This window comes from Dermacentor variabilis, unplaced genomic scaffold, assembly GCF_050947875.1.
Source record: "Dermacentor variabilis isolate Ectoservices unplaced genomic scaffold, ASM5094787v1 scaffold_12, whole genome shotgun sequence".
In the NCBI taxonomy this organism is placed as follows: domain Eukaryota; kingdom Metazoa; phylum Arthropoda; class Arachnida; order Ixodida; family Ixodidae; genus Dermacentor; species Dermacentor variabilis.
The window spans coordinates 28,701,580-28,724,958 of record NW_027460280.1 but is presented as its reverse complement, the minus strand read 5'-3'; positions in this window follow the sequence as shown (position 1 = coordinate 28,724,958).

Here is a 23,379-nt window from a genome sequence, read left to right as displayed (position 1 = left end):
TTCATTGCTCCCGGCGACGACAACTCGACTCAGCCGCCTGCGACACCTGCTGCCCCTTCGACGACCTACATCGCTCTCCCCGCTCCCCGTGATCCTGGCGTATTCTCGGGCAAAGATGGGGAAGATGTCGAGGGCTGGATCAGCCTGTACGAACACGTCGGCCACAATAACCGGTGGTACCCTACTACCATGCTCGCCAACGTAGTCTTTTACCTCAGTGGCACACCTCGAGTTTGGTTTCGGACGCCCGAAGATAAGCTCACCAGTTGGGATTCGCTCATGCAAAAGCTCCGAGTCTTGTTCGGCAACCCCTACGGTCACCAATTTGCCGCGCAGAAGGTGTTATGCGGCCGCGTGCAGACGTCAACGGAGCCCTACGTCACGTACATTCAGGAGGTCTTGGCTCTGTGCCGCAAAGTTGACGGACACATGACTGAGTCCGACAAGGTTTCCCACATAGTTAAAGACATTGCCGATGACGACTTCAACTTGCTCCTTTTCAACAACGTGGCGACGGTGGATGGAGTTATAAAAGAGTGCCGCCGCCTGGAACTCGCTAAAAGCCGACGTATCGACCAGCCCTTTGCCCGTCTGCCCAACACCCCAGCGACATCTTCCTGTGCCGACGCCCCTCGTCCCAACAACACTGGCGATGTTACCAGGATCGTCTGGCGTCAGATCGAGGCCGCCTGTCCGGCTGCCTTCACTCCAGCCCCTCCAACGTACCTGCAGTCACGGTTTCCGTGATCCAGGCAGTTGCCCGCCAGGAATTCGCAAACATGGGTCTTCACACCATCTGCTCGGCCCGTCGCCCTGATACCCACCCGGCTTCTTCGGTTCCGCCTCATCCCGCATCTTCTTACCCACCACGTTTCCGCAACCCATCTGAAAGGCACACTCCTGACGACAAGCCCATTTGTTTTCACTGCCATCCAATCGGGCTCATTTCTCGGCACTGTCGCAGTCGCTGGAGTTCCCCGACCCGGTCTACTTATACTGCCTGCTCTCGCCTCCAGGTGGCCCTTCTCGTTCCTATGCCACACGCTCCGATAATGCCGCCACTGATTCTCCTGCACTGAACCGTCCCTATTCTCATTCGCCTTCGCCCCAACGACGACAATGTCGCTCTCCCCAGCCCCGTCGCTCCTATTCGCAGACTCCCTTCGGACGCCGCTCCCAGCCGGAAAACTAGACGATACCGCGCCTCGAGGTGACGCTGCATTGCGCCCTGCGCCGCCAAATCCTCTGCTGACATTGCCCACTCATCTGAACCTTCTTGACGTGCAAGTCGACGGTGTTTCTGTATCTGCTCTTATAAAAACTGGGGCGCATTGGTCGGCAATGAGCGCTGACCTTCGTAACCACCTGAAGAAAACAATCACGCCCGCCACGACGCCTGTTGTCCGTGTCGCCGATGGCAGAACAGCCCTAGTAATTGGTATGTGTGCCGCCCGCGTCTCCTTCGCCGATCGCTCCACTATCGCGCTATTCACAATCATCGCCCACTGTCCCCAAGACATCTTTCTCGGCTTAGACTTCCTCTCCGCACATTCTGCTCTCATCGATTGTTCCGCCAGTACTCCGCCTTGACCTACCTGTTCTGGATCCCGCTGAACCCCATCACAGTCGCCTCAGTTCCGCCGAATTCGTTCGCTTGCCACCTTCGGCACTGACTTACGTTGTCTTCGTGTCATCCCCCCCAGTGCCCGACGGTCACTATATCGCGGCTCCTATGAAAGACGTCCTCCTTACATACGGGATCACAGTACCTCATACAGTTTTATCTATTACGGCGAATTGCGTCTGCCTGCCAGTGGTCAATTTTGGCTTGACGACACAAGTGCTGCCACGCGGGATGTCTCTGGCCTAGCTTTGCTCATTCGAGGATCACTCAGTAGCATCTATTGCAGTAGACAATTCAGCCGATCCTCCTCTACCATCGCAGTCGGCAACTTGTACGATCGCTGACTTACAGAAAATGATTGCGCACGACATGCCGTCCGGGCATGCTCGTGAGCTCTACCGCGTTCTGTTTTCCTACCATGATATTTTTGACTTTAACGATCGTCCTTTGGCCCAAACTACAGCTACAACTATAGCCGGTCTGCAACTCAACGCATCGATGTGCCAATTCGGCCGACGCCAGATTACCGTCCTTGGGCATCTCGTTGACGCGAACGGAGTGCAACCGGACCCAGGCAAGATCCATGCTGTTACGCACTTCCCTGTTCCGAAGTGCGTCAAGGATGGGCGCAGCTTCATCGGCCTTTGTTCGTACTTCCGCTGTTTCGTGAAAAATTTCGCGGCCATAGCACTACCACTAACCGAGCTTTTGAATAAAGACGCCCCTTTCCAGTGGGGCGATAACGAGGCCTCTGCATACTCGCATCTAATCGACCTTCTCACAACGCCTCCCGTTGTGGCCCATTTCTATCCTTCTGCGCCTACCGAAGTCCGTACTGATGCCAGCGGTCGCGGAATTGGCGCAGTACTGGCACAACGCCAGCGCGGTAACGACCGTGTTATCGCTTACACCAGCAGGCTCCTCTCACCCTCGGAGCGCCACTATTCCATCACTGAGCATGAGTGACTGGCCTTAGTTTGGGTGGTTACCAAGTTCCGCCCATACTTACATGGCCGACCCTTTTCCGTTGTCACCGACCATCACGGGCTTTGCTGGTTATGCTCACTGAAAGATCCTATAGGAAGACTTGGTCGCTGGGCCTTACGCCTCCAAGAATATTCGTATTCTGTCACCTATAAATCTGGCAGACTACACAAGGGCGCTGACTGCTGTCTCGCTACCCGGTCGACGAGCCTGACGACGCCTACAGTAGTACCGCCAACGGCATTTTCTCTGTGTCCGCCTTCGCTAACATCGCCGATGAGCAGTACCGAGACCTATCGCTGCAAGCACTCATCGAGCGTCTGCGTTCTACACCTACCGAGGCATCCGTTCGCCGATGTGTCCTCTAGGGCGGCATTCTGTACTGAAGGAACTTCCTCCCTGACGGCTCTGATCTTCTTCGTGTCGTGCCAAAACATCTACGACAGACTGTGCTCTTTGAGATGCATGACGCACCCACTGCAGGACATCTTGGGGTAACCCGCACGTACGACCGCGTCCGCCGCCGCTTCTATTAGCCTGGTCTCGCTCGCTCTGTCTAACGCTATGTTGCTGCCTGCGATCCCTGCCAGCGACGGAAAACACTTCAGGTGCTACCATGCCGGTCATCTCCAGCCGATCACCGTTCCTGTGGAACCGTTCTTTCGTGTTGGATTAGACCTCCTCGGTCGCTTTCCCACGTCATCCTCTGGGAACAAATGGGTAGCCGTCGCAACTGATTACGCCACCCGGTACGCTATCAAGCGGGCTCTCCCTACCAGTTGCGCCACTGACGTCGCGGACTTTCTCTTGCGTGACATATTATCTTGCTTCATGGCGCCCCGCGACAGCTGCTTACTGACCGTGGTCGTAACTCCCTCTCGAAAGTTATCGCCGACATTGTGCGTTCCTGCTCCACTCAACACAAGCTGACTACCTCATACCATCCTGAAACCAATGGCCTGACAGGGCTGTTAAACCGTACTCTTACTGATATGCTGTCCAAGTACGTTTCCAAGGACCACCACGACTGGGACGTTGCCCTTCCTTACGTCACATTTGCGTATAATTCTTCGCGGCACGACACCTCCAGATTTTCTCCATTTTATATACTGTACGGTCGCGAACCGACCTTGCCCCTTGACACGGCACTTCCTCTTGCTGCGATCTCAACAAGCGGGTATACGCGCGACGCCATTGCCCTCGCCGACCACTCACGCCAGCTTTCCCGTGCTCGACTGACGGCCTCGCAAACCACTCAGCAGCGTCAGTACAACGCCCGCCACCGTGACGTACTGTTTTCGCCTGGTGCGCTCGGGCTCCTGTGGTCGCCCTCTCGTCACGTCGGACTTTCAGAAAAGCTCCTTTCGCGGTACACAGGTCCCTACCGCATGCTGCGCCAGGTGACGCCTGCGACGTACGAAATTGCTCCTGTGAGTTCAACCTCGTCCTCTACTCTGGCATCTAGTGATGTCGTGCACGTCAGTAGGCTCAAGGCCTATTACACTGCTTCCGAGTCCGGCCTTTAGTAGCTCCTGGACGGCACTTTTGCCGCCGAGGGTAGTGCTACGGAACAGCATTTGCGATGACCAAGAGACGTGCAGTTTGAGGACAACGACGACGATTGGAAGCTAACGCGGGCTGTTGCCTCTTGGGCAAGTGCGGCGTATTTCCTTGTAAATATACTTGTATATAGCTTTTCGTCTGCGTCTTCCTACGTAACAATATTTACAGGCATATTTGCTTAAAGGGGTCCTGAAACACTTTTACAGCGAAGGTTTCTTTGGTAGTATGCCAGGATTGCTTGTAACTGCCTGGCGCCTCAAGTGCACAGCGCATACAGCGCAACGCGATCACATAAGTGTCCGACGTCTGGCCTCTCTCGAGCACCAGCAGACACTACTCACGAAAAAAAAATATCTCAAGCATCAACGTGTTAATCACGCCAAGCAACGCGTTTACATGGAAGAGTTTATGGCCAATCGTTTGGTAAAAATAGGAGTGGTGTTGAGACCAAACCACCCGAAATCCACCAGAAAGTGAACTACACAACGAAAAGCTCGAATATCTCTGAGGTATTGTTCTGAGAATTGTAGTGGTAGAAATACACACAATTATTTTGACCATGATTGCTAACTTGATGAAAAGAGCTCTACGAAGACGCCAACTAAAAGAACAACATGTACGACATAGAAGGCGCCTTGTGTGTCGTACATGTTGTTCTTTTAGTCCGCGTCTTCGTAGCGCTCTTTTCATGAAGTATGCAAAACCAACTCGCCCACATCAAACTTCTGATGATATCTAAGCGTAAGGTACAAGAGGTGAATATGCCTACTTCCGATCAAAAAGCGAATAACCGAAAGAGAACGTCAGCGATATGCAGCAAACCACGTCAGGCATCGGCGTCCGGCAACAAGGACCAAGCAAACGCCTCCAAACCTTCGAGTTCTCACGGTTCAGACACTGGCGCCGAACCTGAGCAACTTTTCGAACTGGTGAAGAAAAAAGAGTCGCAATTTCGCCCGAAGGGGGAAAAGTCGATAGCGGTTGCAAAATATTGGATGCCTACAGGAAATAACGTTTGTAGCTTTATTGGTCGTATTAATGGCAGTAAACACAGCTTACTGAATAAATTAATACGCTTGGCGTCACGCGTGCGCAGGCAAACATGACCGGCTGTAACTCGATGACAGGGAACACGCGCTGTCGCCACAACGCTGGCGTGAACGCGGAGAGCAGGCAGAAGGGAGCGAACGCTTCGGGCTGCCTCCAACGCACATGAAGCGAGTTCATACAGCTAGAACATTTCATAAGAACAGATGCCAGCATGAAGTCTGCCATAACTGTATAAAGCGTTTAAGCTGAGCTTTAAATTAGGGCCCACCTCGCTCATTTATTACGCACTCATCTTCACTGCCAAGCACTGCAGAGCGTTGCACGAGCGACGCATGGTGAACGCGGCAAAAAAAGGGAGAAAGAAGCCACCCTTACTCCAACACGATGTTCCCCTTGTTTCAGAATTGTTCCTGGCTTATTTTTGTTTATTCTTGTTTATTTACTGCCCTGTACATTTGTTCTAACATTGTCGCAAGGAATAAGGTTCTCCGTAATGTAATGCCTCCGGGCGTTTAAGGTGAAAAATAAATGAAATGAGAATTCAAATGTGTCACTACGGGTATTAGATGGCTGAAAAACATAACCATGATATATTCGCGGATACCTTCTTCCTGGGGTGCGTTGATATTTGTTTTAATCAATTTCAATTTGACCTTTGATTATCTGAAACAGAGGTTTTATTCTATATTTCTTTCTGCGTAATTCCAATTCATCGAAACTACGAAACTTTATCATTCGTGTTACGGAGTCTGTCCTACGATGCCTGGAACATATAAAAGTGCAGCGAATCTCTGAACTCGTTCTAACCCCGATTAAGTGACTCTATAAGACTACAGACTCTACAGACTCTCTTATAGTGCAGACGTACAGGCAGTTCCGCATCGTTCGGAAAGACTTTTTGGATGCGTGAGACAGGCAGCCGAGACCGTGAACTGTTTGGCGTACCTCCTTCCAGACGCGACTAGTGAATTCGCGGTAAGCACTGAATGCTTTTTATTTTTTAAATTTTTTTCCACACTATTTTTGGGTGCTGTTCAATTCTGCCGAAAATATATCGTGTATCTAACCGCGTTGATGGCCGCTTGCGTACGGGAGACTCCGAAACCACGATATTAGAACCATTGAGAAGTACTATGCCCTGTGTTACGTTTCGCCTACGACTCGCGGTATAGCCGGCGCGGATGCAACGGACGCCGGGGCTTCGTTCAAAACGGCGGACATTTTGGCCCGTTCGGCGCCGCTGCTACGCCTCCCCGCTGTTACGTTTCACCTACGACGCGCGGTTTAGCCGGCGCGACTGCAACAAAGCGGCAGACATTTTGGCCCGTTCGGCGTCGCCGCTACGCCTCCCCGCCAAGCGCGTCCAGGCATGTTCCGATGCCACGTGTCTTCATGTGCGTGTGTGAGTGTATGTGTCCTTGTGCCCGACCGGCGGCGATACGACAGTAGGGGTCACCTTCTCCTCCTTGTGCCCGACCGGCGGCGATACGACAGTAGGGGTCACCTTCTCCTCCTTGTGCCCGACCGGCGGCGATACGACAGTAGGGGTCACCTTCTCCTCCTTGTGCCCGACCGGCGGCGATACGACAGTAGGAGTCACCTTCTCCTCCCCATTATGCCCGACCGGCGGCGATACGACAGTGTGGGTCACCTTCTCCGGCGACACGACAGTATGCGTCACCTTATCCCATTGTACAGTCACGTGCTCGTCTATTGAGGGATTCCTTCTTGCCCTCAACTGCGAGAGTATAAAAACAGCTGCCCCCGGACGCCAAAAGGAGGGCTCCGATTTCTTCTGTTGAGTAAAGTGCTCTCCCGTCTCTCTACTTCGGTCGACCTGACCGCCAACTCTTTGAGATGTTAGAATAAACAAGTTGTTTTGTTGTTACCAGTCGACTCATGCTTTGCCGGGACCTTCGGATGCTTCCAGTTGTACCCCAGGCCGCCAGGCCAACGCTACCCTTGGGGCTTGCGACCCAGGTGCAACAACGGGCGCCAGCGCCGAGTTCCCAACAACTCGCGCCAGCGGTGCGATTACAACAACTGTCTGCCAGCGGTGAGATCGCGACAACGGAGGCCAGCAGCGAAGAGATGCAGTTGACTGTATGCTGAGCAGCTCAACGACGATCCGGGAGCAGTGCAACGAGCCCTGTGTGATGACTGGTTGCCTGCAGCGGAACGACTGCGCTGAACTCTTGGCTGCGAGGTTTGGTGAGTGCGGGACTTTCTTCTTCTGAGCTTTGCCAGGCTTTTGTTAGTGTCAGAAACAGAGCTGGTAGTTGTGGTTGTCGTTGCTGCCGGGTTAGTTTGCGGCAAGACAATAATAGGCAGTAGAGAAAGCAGCATTCAGAGCAGCCATGGATTTGAAGTCGTTGCACAAACCGAAATTGCTGGAGCTTGCAAGAGAGTTGGGTCTGGATGTCTCGGACAAACTCAGAAAACCAGAACTGCTAAAGGCTATTCTTGAGTTAGAAGCTGAGGATGACGAGCTGTCGGAATGCCTTGAGACCATTGAGGAGAGGGAGACTGCAAAAAGACAGGAGAGCGAACTTAAAGAACAAAAAGAGCGAGAGCAACAAGAGAAAAAAGAAGAGCGCGACCGTCAACACGCGTTGGAAATGAAGCGTCTCGAGATTGAGATGGAACGCGCTCGTAATGGAAGTCAGGCACACGGTGCAGGAGAACGAGTATTGTTGAAAATGGCTGACCTGATGCGGCCGTTTAAGCTTGGAGAGGACATTGGTTTGTTCCTGGTTAACTTCGAGCGAACGTGCGAGAAGCAGGGGTTCTCTCGGGAAACGTGGCCACAGCGCTTGCTCACTTTGTTACCCGGCGAGGCGGCCGTCGTAGTCGCTCGCTTGAATAGAGAGGAGGCAGAGGATTTCGACAAACTGAAATCGAGTCTGCTAAAAAAGTACAGGCTGTCAGCGGAGGCGTTCCGTCGGAAGTTTCGGGAAAGTGAGAAAGGCAAGAATGAGTCATATACAGAGTTTGCCTAGAAGCTAATGTCAAACATGCAGGAGTGGCTCAAAGAAGAGAAAGCGTTTGGTGACCACGATAAAGTTCTGCAGTGCTTCGGGCTGGAACAGTTTTATAGTCGGTTACCGGAGAACGTGCGGTACTGGGTCTTGGATAGGCCAGACGTTTGTACGGTGGCTAAAGCCGCTGAGCTAGCCGAGGAGTTTGCGACGCGTCGGGCTCGCGGAGCTAAGGACGGTCAAAAGGGTGAATTTGGCTCGAAGTTTGAGAGGCCGAAGTTCACACCCATGAGAGCAAAGGGGAACACGCGTAGTGAGGATGCGAGTGAAAGCAGTCCGACCAAACGTAAAGAGACGGCGGCAGCCGAAGCCAAACGCAGAAAGCGGTTCGAGATGAGGCAAGCGCGCGTGTGTTATACGTGCCAGAAGCCGGGTCACTTTTCGGCGCAGTGTCCGGAAACAACACCAAAAGTTGTGTTTTTTCATTATGCAGCACTGACGAGAACATGAAGCTTCTCGAGCCTTACATGCGAGACCTCCTCGTGAACGGGAAAGAGTGCCGAGTGCTTCGCGATTCTTAGCTACGATGGATGTAGTTCACCCCTCCTACGTAGAACCCGATATGTTCACAGGCGAGTGCGCGTGGATCAAGCAAGCCGTGGAAGCTCATAGTGTGTGTCTGCCGGTAGCAAAAGTACTTATTGAAGGACCTTTCGGAGCGCTTGAGACGGAGGCGGCAGTGTCATCTATTCTGCCCCCCCCAGTACCCGTACCTATTTTCAAACAGGTCCGATCACCTCCTGCGCGAGAAGGGGCTTTTGTTTGGTGAGGCTAGCGTTCAGGCCTTAACCAGATAGAAGGTTCGGGAGCTCGCTGCAAAGGCGGTAGTTGCGGGGCCGACGTTATCAAACAATGAAAAAGGGTCAGAGGCGCAGCAAGCCGATATTCAGAGCCCGCCTGAACTGAATAAAATTGAGTATGTAACGTTAAAGGCACCAGATACTGGAGAGGAAAATCCCGATGCGGGAAAGTTAGAAGAGCTATCTGCAGATTTGCTCATCGCGCCTACGTCAGATGGACTTAATAGGTTGCTAAAAGTCAGCCGGTCGGCTTTGATAGCCGAGCAAAAGAAGGATGGCAGCCTAGAAAACATACGCTGCATTGTCAAGGAAGGTATCGCCAGGAAAAATGCGCGTTTTGTGGAAAGAGGTGGAGTCCTGTACCGGAAGTATCTAGACCGCAGAGGAGTGAAGTTCGATCAGCTGATCGTGCCTCAATGCTATCGTCAGGATCTGTTGCGCTTGTCGCACGGGGGTTCGTGGTCCGGACACCTAGGAGTTAAGAAAACTAAGGACCGTCTCTTGCAAGAGTACTATTGGCCAGGGTGTTTTCGGGACGCAGACCATTTCGTGAGGACATGTGACACCTGTCAGCGGGTGGGCAAACCAGGGGACAAATCGAGGGCGCCGTTGAGATTGGTACCTATCATTACGGAGCCTTTTAGACGGCTCGTTATTGATACAGTGGGACCTCTGCCGGTAACAGCCACGGGGTACAGACACATTTTGACTGTGATCTGCCCAGCGACGAAGTTCCCTGAAGCAGTGCCGCTTAAAGAACTCAGCTCAGTTGAGATAGTCAATGCACTACTGTCCATATTTGCGCGAGTTGGTTTTCCTGCGGAAATCCAATCAGATCAGGGCACAGTGTTTACTAGCGCTTTGACGACAACTTTTCTCGAAAGGTGTGGAGTAAAGCTGCTACACAGCTCAGTGTACCACCCACAGTCGAATTCCGTTGAGAAGCTCCACTCCGTCATGAAGCGAGTGTTGAGAGCATTGTGTTTTGAACATCGAACTGACTGGGAGCTGTGTCTGCCTGGGGTGATGTTTGCATTAAGGACCGCGCCGCATGCAGCTACGGGGTTTTCGCCAGCTGAGCTGGTGTACGGTCGCTCGCTTCGGTCTCCGCTTCGCATGCTTCGAGAATCGTGGGAAGGCAGGGGCGACGACCCAGTCGTGGTGGAGTACGTGCTTAAGCTCCTCGAACGCTTAAGAAGGGCACAGGAGTTGTCAGGTGAAGCAATGGCAAAGGCCCAGCAGAGGGCCAAGGTTTATTATGATCGGACCGCCAGGGCCCGTCGTTTTGAAGTGGGCGATGAGGTCATGATATTGCGCACATCGCTAAACAACAAACTAGACGTGCAGTGGGAGGGCCCAGCACGAATTGTTCAGAAACTGTCGGACGTTAACTACGTGGTAAGTCTGCCAGGAAAGCGGAAAGCACAGCAAGTTTACCACTGTAATCTGCTCAAACCTTATAGACAAAGGGAAGCAGTGGTGTGCATGATGGTAAACGTTCCTGAAGAGCTCCCGGTCGAGCTTCCGGGACTAGGCACAGTGACGAACAGGGAAGACACCGGTCAAGTCATTAGTGACTTAGTCAGTGGAGCATCGCTGTCGCGTGAGCAGAAAACCGAACTACACCAGCTATTACAAGAGTTTCAAGGTCTGTTCTCTGAGAGGCCTGGTAGGACTTCTGTCCTTACTCATGACATAGAACTTACCTCCCCAGAGTCAGTACGATCCAAGGCGTACCGGGTGTCACCACGCCAGAACGATATTATGGAGGCTGAGGTAAAGAAAATGCTACAGCTCGGTTTTATTGAGGCAGGTGAGAGTGATTATACCTCCCCTTTGATTTTAGTTGAGGTACCGGGCAAGGAACCTCGTCCTTGCGTCGACTACCGCAGGCTTAATTCCATCACTAAGGATCAAATTTATCCGATCCCTAACATCGAGGAGCGCCTTGAGAAAGTTAGTAGCGCTCAGTTTATTTCCACCCTAGATCTTGTCAGGGGTTATTGGCAGGTTCCACTTACAGAAGAGGCTAGTAGGTATGCGGCGTTCATTTCCCCAATGGGAACATTCCGTCCTAAAGTGTTGAGTTTTGGTTTGAAGAACGCGCCATACTGTTTTTCAAGCCTCATGGATAAAGTGTTACGGGGACAGCAAGAATTCGCTTTACCGTATCTAGACGACGTAGCGATATTCTCCGCATCCTGGTCTGAGCATATGGCACACTTGCGGGCAGTGCTAACCCGCCTGCGCGAAGCGGGCTTGACAGTCAAGGCTCCTAAGTGCCAGTTAGCACAGGCCGAGGTTGTCTACCTCGGTCACGTGATTGGTCAGGGTCGTCGCCGCCCCTCTGAAATAAAGGTGGCCGCTGTGCGAGACTTCCCGCAACCGCGCACGAAGACCGATATTCGGTCGTTCTTAGGTGTCGCCGGCTACTATCAGAGGTACATCCCCAGGTACTCTGATATCGTGGCTCCCCTGACGGATGCTCTAAGAAAGACAGAGCCTCAAACAGTCGTCTGGGACGAGACAAAGGAAAGAGCTTTTAGCGCCCTAAAGAGTGCCCTAACAAGCCAGCCTGTGCTACGATCGCCAGACTATACAAAAGGGTTCGTTGTTCAGTGCGATGCTAGTGAGCGAGGCATGGGCGTTGTACTGTGCCAACGGGAAAATAGAGAAGTAGAACACCCCGTCCTGTATGCTAGTCGTAAGCTGACCAGTCGTGAGCAGGCGTATAGCGCCACCGAGAAAGAGTGTGCATGTCTCGTGTGGGCCGTTCAGAAATTGTCATGCTATCTAGCCGGCTCGAGGTTTATCATTGAGACGGATCACTGCCCTCTCCAATGGCTGCAGACCATCTCTTTCACAAATGGCCGCCTCCTGCGCTGGAGCCTCGCTTTGCAACGATATTCCTTTGAGGTGCGTTACAAAAAGGGGAGTCTCAACGGTAACGCCGATGGCTTAAGTCGAAGCCCCTAACGTAGGAATCAGCCTCAAAGTTATTTGTTACTGATGTTTTTCTTCTTGAGGCAGGATTTTTAACATATTGCTTTTGTTTAGTGTTTCAAAGTGATGACGTGCTTTCTAGTGCAATTTTCCAATTTGTGGACGCGTTCTGAGTGCTGCTAGACTACTGTAAGGAACTAGGCAGTGGTATAAAAGGGGAAAGAGCGTGGCAGGACTTGGTGAGGGTTGTTTCGTGCTTGCTGACTGAGCGGTTGAGTTTCGGCGTAGTTCTACCGCTTGCCGGGAACGAGAACAAAAATGTCAACTCTCCCGAAGTCACTTTGCAGTGTCCTGTGTGAACCTGAACGAGAGAACGAGGCCTTCTCTGTGCGCTGCGCTCAAGAAACGCCGAAGGACGCCCGACTTCGGTTATGAGCATCATCGAGCGACATCCCTCCGGACAGCGGATGCAGTCCCCTGACCATCGGGATCTCCTTCCCCCGGCGGGGCGGTCTGTTACGTTTCGCCTACGACGCGCGGTATAGCCGGCGCGGATGCAACGGACGCCGGGGCTTCGTTCAAAGCGGCGGACATTTTGGCCCGTTCGGCGCCGCTGCTACGCCTCCCAGCCAAGCGCGTCCAGGCATGTTCCAATGCCACGTGTCTTCGTGTGCGCGTGTGTGTGTGTGTGCATGTTGGTGCCCACGTTTGTCAAAGCGCGGCAGCCGGGGAGAGGAGCTCCCCCAACTGTGAAGCGAGGAGGGGGAGCTACTCGTCTACTCGTCTCTCGTGCCCTACTCGTCTACCTACTCGTCTCAACGTGCCCGAGCGGCGCATCACGTGCGCCTCTGACGAGGCGTTCCTTCGTCCCCTCGACTCCGAGAGTATAAGAGCAGCTGCTCCCGGACGCCGAGAGAGGCTCCGATTTCTTCAGTTGAGTTACGTGCTCTCCCGTCTCTCCACTTCGCTCGACCTGACCGCCCGCTCTTTTGCGATGCTAGAATAAACAAGGTGTTCTGTTACCAGTCGACTCATGCTTTGCCGGGACCTTCGGATGCTTCCAGTTGTACCCCAGGCCGCCAGGCCAACGCTACCCTTGGGGCTTGCGACCCAGGTGCAACAACGGGTGTCAGCGCTGAGATTCCAACACCTGCCATCTGCCCCAATCATCAAAACCCGCATACCACGGATAATTCAAGCATGTTTTCAGGCATTTGAGATATACTAAATGGACTTACACTGACGCTACCGACATGCCTCGCGCTGACTTTCTAAAGAGAGCCCCCCCCCCTCTCCTCGAAAAAAAAATTGCAGCTCTAGAGGGAGAGACAAAGTGATGAGAAGGTTTGCAGTAGCGCGCAAACAATAAGAAATAAATAACGTAACTTCAACAGTTGCAATGTTCACATACAGATTTTTATGAAGTGAAAAAAGAAAAGTCATTGTTTGCGTTCAGTTATTTCTTCTACATTTGCACTTGTACTCTTCTTCGCGGGTTTCCGTTTGTACTTCTTTAGATCACGAGCATGTACTAACAACTGTGAATGGTCGTCGGTATGCTTGTAGGGTTTGCCTAGCCGAGTTCCCGGCCGTCTGCCCACGTGGGATTCCGGAAGTACGAGGCCAGAACTGTTTAGAAATCGTTCTATATTCAGTTACTCATCGCGACACATCTATCGCGGATAAATGAAGTATTTAGCCATCTAGAGCCTTCTGGGCTGTACTTGACGGCGATAAGGTAGCCTCGCCGCCTATGGGATTATCTGACTGAGCTATGTCGAATGCTCGGTTACCATAGTCGGAAGTTCGAATCCCTCTATAAAGATTTTTTTTTGAAGATGGTGAACTTGAAATTCACCTCCTCCAGTGCACAACATCTGCAGGCTTGGAGTGGCCCCTGTCACAGGCAAAAGCTGCCGAGAGCCAGTGGAGCTATACTAATCCAGGTACAACCAAATTAGGAAGGCTCACTGCTCTTTCCCGGAAGAGTGGAAACTGGCAACTACTGTTCTGATACCCAAACCGGGCAAGGCCATAGGGCTTGAAAATGTCAGACCCATTTCACTGACGTCGTGTTTGGGAAAAGTCGCTGAGCATGCCATTTTAAATAGGCTAACGCGTTATGTTGAGGGCAATGGGGTCTTTCCGCATTCGATGATAGGATTTCGGCCCGGCCTCTCGACTCAGGATGCTATGATCAGGATTAAGCATCAGATCCTTGACCGGCGAACAAGGGATACTAAGGCACTAATTGGACTTGATGTGGAAAAAGCTTTCGATAAAATCCGACATTCTTTCATTCTACGGGTGCTATCGGACTTGAATATGGGGCAGCGGTTTTTCAATTTTGTCAAGGCTTTCCTTACGGATAGAAAGACATGTCTCAGGTTTGGGGAGATAAAATCGGAAGTCGTTAAATTGGGTTGCTGTGGTACTCCGCAGGGATCCGTACTCTCGCCTATGTTATTCAATCTGGCGATGTCGAAGTTGGCTAATAGACTGGACACTGTCCAGGATATTGGCTGCTAGGTCGTAGGCCGAGGGGTTGGGTACCGGAAGTTGAGCCTTGCATTAGAATTCATACTAGGGAAGGGTCGGTGATACCCAAAGTTGAAGCAATCAGGGTACTGGGTTTTGTACTTGAAGCGAACGGATCGAACATTAGAACCATTCACCGTATTACCAAGAAAACGGAGGAGGCCATAAGACATATAAGAAGGATCTCTAATAGGCATAGGGGTTTAGGAGAAGAAGGTGCGATGCGCTTAGTTCACGCATTTATTATGTGTCATTTCTCGTATGTGGCAGCTATACTAAATTGGAATAGGGGGGAGAAAAATAAATTGGAAGCATTAATCAGAAAAGCCATCAAGGCTGCGCTTGGTCTGCCTATGACTACGTCAAACGATATGTTGTTACGACTGGGTTTGCATAATACTTTAGATGAAATTGCTGAGGCTCAACGTACCGCACAGAGGGAGCGGTTGCTAGGTACACCAGCGGGTAGGTATATATTACAGTCAATTGAAGAATCGGTGGCTGTGTCGCACGATAGGGCGCCCCTACACGAGTTGAACGTGAACCTTAGGGCAAATATCATGGTTCGTCCATTTCCGCGGAATGTGCACCCCGTGCACAATGTAGGGAGGCGGGCCGCGAGAGCTAGGGCTTTGTTGCGAGAGGCAAAGGATCAGGAGGAGGAGTCTGCGTTTGTTGACGCCGCATGGATTAATGGTAAAAATGCTTATTCGGTGGTGGTAGTTGATGGCAAAGGGAGCGTTAGAAATGCTGCTTCCATTTATACCAAATACCCGGGGGTTGCTGAACAGGTGGCTATTGCTCTAGCACTAATTGATTCTAGAAGAGTTTTGGTGTTTAGCGACTCGCGATCTGCGATTACAGCCTTCTCGAGAGGACTTGTTGCGGAACAGGCTAACAGACTGCTGCAGGGTCGGGATATCACTTCGCATACCGTTACTTGGTTCCCGGCGCACATGGGGACAGTGGAGGGAGCCCCGCGTAACCTCAACGAGGTGGCGCACAGGGAGGCACGAGGATTAGTGTGCCGTGTACTCCCTGAAGGGGCTGGATTTCCCGCTCCTGAGTACAGGGACCAACTGTTAACCTACAACGAAATCACCAAGCACTATTACTTAGGGCGCAGGGCATTCCCGTTGCCACATCCTAAATTAAGTAGGCCGCAGGCGGTTACATTAAGGCTTCTGCAGACACGGACGTACCCTAACCCGGTCATCATGAATAAAATTAATCCGGACTGCGGGGTTTCAGTCTATTGTAGTAAGTGTGGGGGTTTGCTCGATTTACAACACATGCTGTGGCGCTGCTTGGCGTTGGCCGGTGATGGTTCTCGAGGTGAACAGTGGTGGCAGCGAATGCTGCACAGTGAAGTGCTGGCGGACCAACTCAGGGCTGTCCAGAGGGCCCGTGTGATGGCAGAGGGGCTCGGCCTCTCTGTACCGACGTGGGAGCGTCCCGCATCAGTCCCAGACTGATCCCTCAGGACCTAAATAAAGTTCTTCATACCATACTAAGCTTCAAGAAGACACTCTATCACCAGAAGAGGAATTGGCCTCCCTGGTGCAGTATTGGGCCACCTCGTCTCAAATGACTCACTCAATTACCCAATGGCCCTCAGTCGCCAGGTCTGCGGAGCACCTGAACAAGGCGGTGGTCAGACCTGTAACGCAGCAGAGGGTGCTAAGAATCTCTGGGTCCGGACAGGCCGCCAATGGAAACTGACCCTTGCAACGTGACACACCCGAACCCTCTCGAGTGAGGCTAGCTTAGCAGTACTCTTTGAGGAACTATCAGACATTGTTTGGCATATCACCGAGCTTAGTGAGATTAGAAGAACGTGAGGCTTATAGATTGCTGAATAACAGACACGTCCTCTGTTATAGAGGTCTCCTGGAGAAGCAATACGGGGTAGGATTCCTAATCCATAAGGATATAGCGGGCAACATTGACGAAATCTACAGCATTAATGAGAGGGTAGCTGTAGTCGTAATGTAACTTAGTAAGGGGTAATCAAACTTTATAAGAGATATAGAATAATGGTAGTAGAAGCCTACGCTCCAACATCCAGTCACGATGATGAGGAAGTAGATTAGTTTTATGAAGATGTTGAATTAGCGATGTTGAAGATGTTGAACAAGGAACAGAAAGTGGACCGGGAGCGACCGAATGGTGAAACAAGAAATGAAATTTACTTAGTACTTTCTGCTGATCCCAGCGTAGTGCAGGATGTAGAAGTGATAGGTAGGGTAAAGTGCAGTGATCATATATAGGTTAGTGAGGGCTGGGATTCACCTCAATCCGATTTTTTGCGATTCATTGTGGCGCCATCGTGTGGTGACCACGAGAAACAATTTGGCAGGCGCCGCTGCGCGCAGCGACGGCCGCCCTACGCGAGACTCTTGACCAAAGAAGCAGCGTGTCAGACAAGAGCGAAACAACGTGTACGCGCCGTCATATTTTGTCATCGTCAGCTAGCCATCGAGCCCACTGGGCTAAAAAAAAGCACTTCGTGTTTCACTCAACCAGGTCGCGCGAGCTCAGAGATCGTTTGTTTCGCTAGCTCAGACATACATTTGCGTCTTCGTCGAGATTACTCGTACGAGTCAGTAATGACGAAAACAGAGAGTTAAAAAGCATATGCCAATACATACCTTTCACAAAGTGCAGCCCTAATCCAGGCTTCACGTCGCTGTCGATCACATTTTACCCAAGGAAATCGGAAAATCCGCATTGAGCTGCTGGGATGGCCACGGGAGCAGGCGTAAACGAGACACGACATTGGCATCGTGCCAAATTTCGATGGAAATAATGACAATAATAGAGTGTTTTAGTTTAGCATTTTTACGCTCCGCGCTCAGCAGGTGAGCGGAGCGGAAGCGCGAATGCGCATGCGTTCTCCGCTTAGCCGCAAGCGGGCTAGTGGAGCGACAAACACGGTCCGCTTACAAGCTGCCTGAGCGATCGAAGTGTGCTGCGCAGCGCGTTGGCTAGCGTTGGCGTCAGAAATGATTGGAATGGATGCAAAAGCAATCTCGTTGGCTATCACGTGGCATTCCCCAAGACGGCGCTTTATTTTCCACTGGATAAAATGGACCAGTAACGCATTACATGCGCACGTCTAGATACTTATATAATAAATATAATAGTAGATATATATATATATATATATATATATATATATATATATATAATAAAAGTGGTCAATGGGTGTTTTATTTTCTTTCATTACCCTGAATTTGGCCAGGGAGCGCTGCAACTAGGAAGGGTCCGCTCCGCTACGCGAAACATATAAATAAATCGTGAAAATCGCCCGCCGCTCCTCTGTGGCTTAGTGGGGCAGCTCGGAGCGGGACGTATCGTAAAGACGCTCAACTAAAACACTCTAATGTTCGAAAGGCGTTCTGTGCGCGCCCCAGCCAGAATGACAAGGCTGATAACTGAGTGAAAGAACTTCATTGGAGTTCCGGCGAGGGCGCGAACTCGTCGCGCCCCCGGCTAGTCCTACGTCGGGTCCGGCAAGTCTAGCCCACCGGCCCGGTCACGGGCACGCCGGGCAGCCAGGATTCGCTTGTCTAGAGCGGGGCTGCGCCGACACGAGTCCCACTCCTCGTTGCTAAACTTGGGGTAACACGACCCGCGCTCTCCGAGCATGTGAGCTAGAGCGGAGGTCTGCCCGCTGGACAGGCAGGCGTCGTCGCGATATGCGTCGGGGTAAACCGTGTAGAAGGGCAAGACACGGATATGTGCCGGTCCGTAAAAGAGTAAGAGAAACGGCTGGTGCCCTATTCTACGGACAAATTAACACGGCAAGCTGGGCGAGTTGGTGGTTGAGCATGTTCCTATGGGTGGGCAGCGCAACCCGGACGAAGGACGAGAGGAAGTACACAAGACGAGCGCAGTCTGTGTGTGAACTGCGCTCGTCTTGTGTACTTCCTCTCGTCCTTCGTCCGGGTTGCGCTGCGCACCCATAGGAGCATGTCCACTGACAAGTTCAGCGCCCGCCACGGCCTTACTCCACTCACTCAAAGGAGAGTCGAGTCCTGCCGTGCGCCTGCCAAATTGCTTCGGTCCTCAGCCGCTAGAGCGGTGCGCATGCGCAGTTCGGCGTCGCTAAAGGCGGATTTGAAGAGAGAAAGAGTAAAATTGGTCAAGAAGAAACAGGTCAACCTAGAGGATGTAAGGGTAAAAGCAGAAAAATTCAGGCTGGTACTTGCAAACAAATATGCAGCCTTAGAACAGAGAGATGATGATGACATAGAGGTAATGAATGAAACCGTAACGAGGCTGGCTTCAGAGGCAGCAATAGAAGTGCGAGGCAAGGCACCGAGACAACCAATAGGCAAGCTCTCCCAAGTAACAAAGGACCTAATAAAGAAACGACAAAGAATGAAAGTGTCCAACTCAAGAGATAAGATAAAATTTGCGGAACTGTCAAAACTGATCAACTAGGCGAAAATTATATATTAGATATTAGGGGATATTACAAAGTATAACGTGAGAAAGACTGAAGAAGCCGTAAAAAATTGACGCAGCCTGAGATCGGTGACAAAGAAACTTGGCATAGGACAAACTAAGATGTATGCACTGAAAAAAAAGCAGGGTAACATCATCAGCAATCTCGAACATATAGTGAAAGCAGCGGAAGAATTCTATGCTGACCTGTACAGTACCCAAAGCAGAAACTATACCTCCATTCAAAGTAGTAATGAACAGGTTAGAGAGGCTCCTTGTATAACTAGCGATGATGTTAGAAGGGCCTTGGAAGACATGAAACGGGCAAAAGCGGCAGGAGAAGATGACATTACAGTCGATTTAATCAAAGATGAAGCAGACATAATGCCTGAAAAAACTAGCGGCTCTCTATAGGAAACGTATATCAACTGCAAGTGTTCCAGAAAACGGGAAGAATGCAAACATTATACTAATTCACAAAAAGGGAGACAATAAAGAACTGAAAAATTATAGTCCCATTAGGTTACTCCGAGTATTATAGAAAATATATACCAAAATAATCTCCAATAAAATAAGGGCTACACTGGACTTACAATGGATCACTCATTGGGTCACATCCATATCATTGATGAGGTTATCGAGAAATCCGCAGAGGACAATGAGCCTCTTTATATGGCTTTCATAGATTACGCAAAGGTATTTTATTCAATAGAGATACCAGTAGTCATAGAGGCATTACGTGATCAAGGAGTACAGAACGCTTACGTAAATACTTTGGAAAATATCTACAGAGGTTTCACAGCTACCTTAATTTTTCACAAGAAAAGCAGGAAGATACCTATAAAGAAAGGGGTCAGACAGGGAGACACAATCTCTCCAATGATATCCACTGCATGCTTGGAAGAAGTATTCAAGCTATTAAACTGGGAAGGCTTAGCAGTAAGGATCGACGGCGAATATCTCAGCAACCTTCGGTTTGCCGATGACGTTGTTCTATTCAGCAACAATGCAGACCTGTTACAACAAATGATTGAGGACCTTAACAGAGAGAGTGCAAGAGTCGGGTTGAAGATTAATATGCAGAAGACAAAGGTAATGATGAATAGACGGGCAAAGGAACAAGAGTTCGGGATCGCCAGTCAGCCTCTAGAGTCTGTAAAGGAGTATAAATGAATGTTTCAGACCCTTTCACCACCCGATTCATGGCACATCCCCCCGCAGGGGCGTCTGCGTCAGCAGGTGTTTGGTGCGTTGCGACACCACGTACCCGAGCACACGAGGGTTGGACCCTCCCGCGTGTAGCCGTGCGCGGCTTAGCCGTGTCTGGGGAAAGGGGGATCCTGGAGGTTGAGCCGATGCCGGGTGTTTGGACCGGAAGAGCAACCTGTGCTAAATGCGGTCAACCAGACCATGGTGATGAAACGTGCACAAGCGAGCTGTGCAGTGCAAACTGCGCGGGTCAGCACGCGGCGTTTTCCAGATCTTGTCCTGAGTGGAAAAAAGGAAAAGAGGTGATTGCATTGAAGGTACGGGAGAACATTTTGTACATTGAAGCCAAAAAGAGAGTCGCGTTTGCCGATAGAGGTACTTACGCACAGGCTGTGCAAAGAGGGCGAGCGCCGCCGATGGTGTCAGTTGGAACACAGGTGGAGCTGCTGGACAAACTGTCAGCACTCCGGCCCTCCTCACCCAGTGAAAAAACAGACGCTCGTAGAAAACCTCTCCCAAGAGGCCCAGAAGCTTCTGCTGGGGCTGACGTCGGTCAGCACGCGGTAGAGGCCACGAAGGTCTCAAGATCGGTGCCGAAGGACCGCTTTCTTTCCAAGAAGTCGGCACCTTCATCAAGCACCATCAACGATGAACGCCCAAAGGGCGCTGATATGATGGAAGTGTGTCCGCCGGACACGAACCAAACAAAAGAGCCTACATCTGGTAGGCAAACCAAAAACTCGGGTATCCCCCCTGCAAAACACAAAGGGGGCAGACTTCCGGTCATTCCCCCGGATAAGGAGACGTGACCTAAAAAGCATTTTAGCAAGTTTCTTGCTCATTTACATATGTCTTGTTTGTGACCTTTTACATAGAATCTCTTCGTGAAGTACTTGATAATCCACATAATCAAATATGGCTACTATTGTGCAGTGGAACTGCCGTGGTTTAAAAACTAATATTGATGACATTTACGATCTTTTCGAGGATGCTGAAGCTTCTGTTATGTGTTTGCAAGAAACTCATTGCAAAGGTTGCCATAAACAATCTCTGCGTCGATATGGCATTTTTCGAAAAGATAAGGAACAGTCTTCAGTCGCGTCCGGAGGAGTCGCTATAGTGGTTCCTCAAGGAGTCCCAGTACGTGAAGTGAAGCTTAACACCAACTTAGAAGCTGTTGCAGTAAAGGTTCAGATAGGAAAAACAATAACAGTATGCTCCCTGTACTTACCACCAGGTAAGAAAATCACAAGAAAAGAATTAGAGAATCTCGTGAAAGAACTTCCAGAACCTTTCCTTTTATTGGGTGATTTTAATGCTCATAACAACAATTAGAGAATCTCGTGAAAGAACTTCCAGAACCTTTCCTTTTATTGGGTGATTTTAATGCTCATAACAACATCTGGGGCAGCGGCCACACTGACGCGAGAGGGAAAATGATAGAAGAATTTTTAGACAACTGCAATCTGTACCTTTTTAATGATGGAAAGCCAACATATTTTATTTCAAAATCACAATCTACGTCAAGCATTGACCTCTCCTGTGGCACGCCATCACTTGCTAGGTTTTTTAGTTGGGACGTGAGGGAAAACCCACGTGGCAGCGACCACTACCCTATATTACTCAAGCCGATCGATGCGCCTCCAACAATGCCAGCACGAAGGCAGAGATGGAAGCCGGGTAAAGCAGACTGGTGTCTTTTTTTGGAAAGCTCTGAAATAAGGATTGATGATGTCATCGCACTAAATATTGACGACTTATGTGATGCGATAAAGAAACAAATTTTAGATGCAGCTGAAAACTCCATACCACTTTCTCAAGGAAAGCTTCCACGTAGACCAAAACCGTGGTGGAATGATGCACGTGATAAAGCTCGTAGAAAACAAAACTGTGCATGGTCTCGACTAAACAGGTACCAAACTTTTGAAAATTTATTGTTTTTTAAACAGAAGCGCAGTGAGGCTAGAAGGGAAAGACGGATAGCAAAAAGAACATCATGGGTGAAATATGTGACCTCAATAATCAGTCACACAACAAGTAAATTAGTCTGGGAGAAAGTGAGAAAAATTGACGGTGTTCATACAGAATACACACTCCCTATATTTGACGAGGAAACGGATCTTAAAGGGCAAGCAAATATACTTGGCGAGCACTTTGCTGGAATTTCGAGTGTTGCTCATTACACTCCCGAGTTTCTTAAGATAAAGACCACTGCAGAAAAGAAAGATCTTCGGATATCACTGAATAGTACTGAGCCATACAACTGTCCTTTTACAAAAACTGAACTCTTCGATGCGATATATTTAGGAAAGAGCCGTTCAGCAGGTCCGGACAACATACACTACGAAATGCTGCGACACCTACACATGAACACGTACGACACAATCCTTTACCTCTTCAACAGGTTGTGGGCGGAAGGTTATTTTCCAAAAGCATGGAAGAAGGCGATAGTTCTACCACTTCTAAAACCTGGAAAGGAACGCTCTCACCCTAACAGTTATCGCCCCATTGCCTTAACCAGTTGTTTAGGAAACACATTCGAAAGAATGGTTAACAAACGGCTTGTGCACCTTTTGGAAAGTAACAGGTTACTTGATCAGTACCAGTGTGGCTTTAGAGTCAATCGCAGTACAATCGACCAATTAGCCCGGTTAGAAACAAAAATCCCTGAATCTTTCGTCCAAAGGCAACATTGCGTCTCCGTTTTCTTTGACTTATCAAAAGCATATGATACGACGTGGAGACATGGCATTTGAATGGACTTGCACAGATACGGAATAAAAGGGCATATGCTTGGTATAATCAAAAGCTATTTGGAGGACCGAACTTTTCAGGTGATGTTTGGACCAACTTTCTCCAACTGTTTTATGCAGAATAATGGAGTGCCGCAAGGTGGAGTATTGAACGTTACACTATCTTTAGTGAAGCTCCATTCGATAACTACAGTTATTCCTTCTTCCTTAATGTATTCTTTATATGTCGATGACATCCAACTTTGTTTCTCCTTTTGTAATATGGCTACTTGCGAACGCCAACTCCAGTTGGATGTAAACTCTATAGTGCGATGGGCAAACGAAAATGGTTTTAAATTTTGCGCAGAAAAAACAATATGCGCACCTTTCAGTCAATACCGAAGACTCACACCGGACCCAACATTACATATTAAAGGACAACAAAT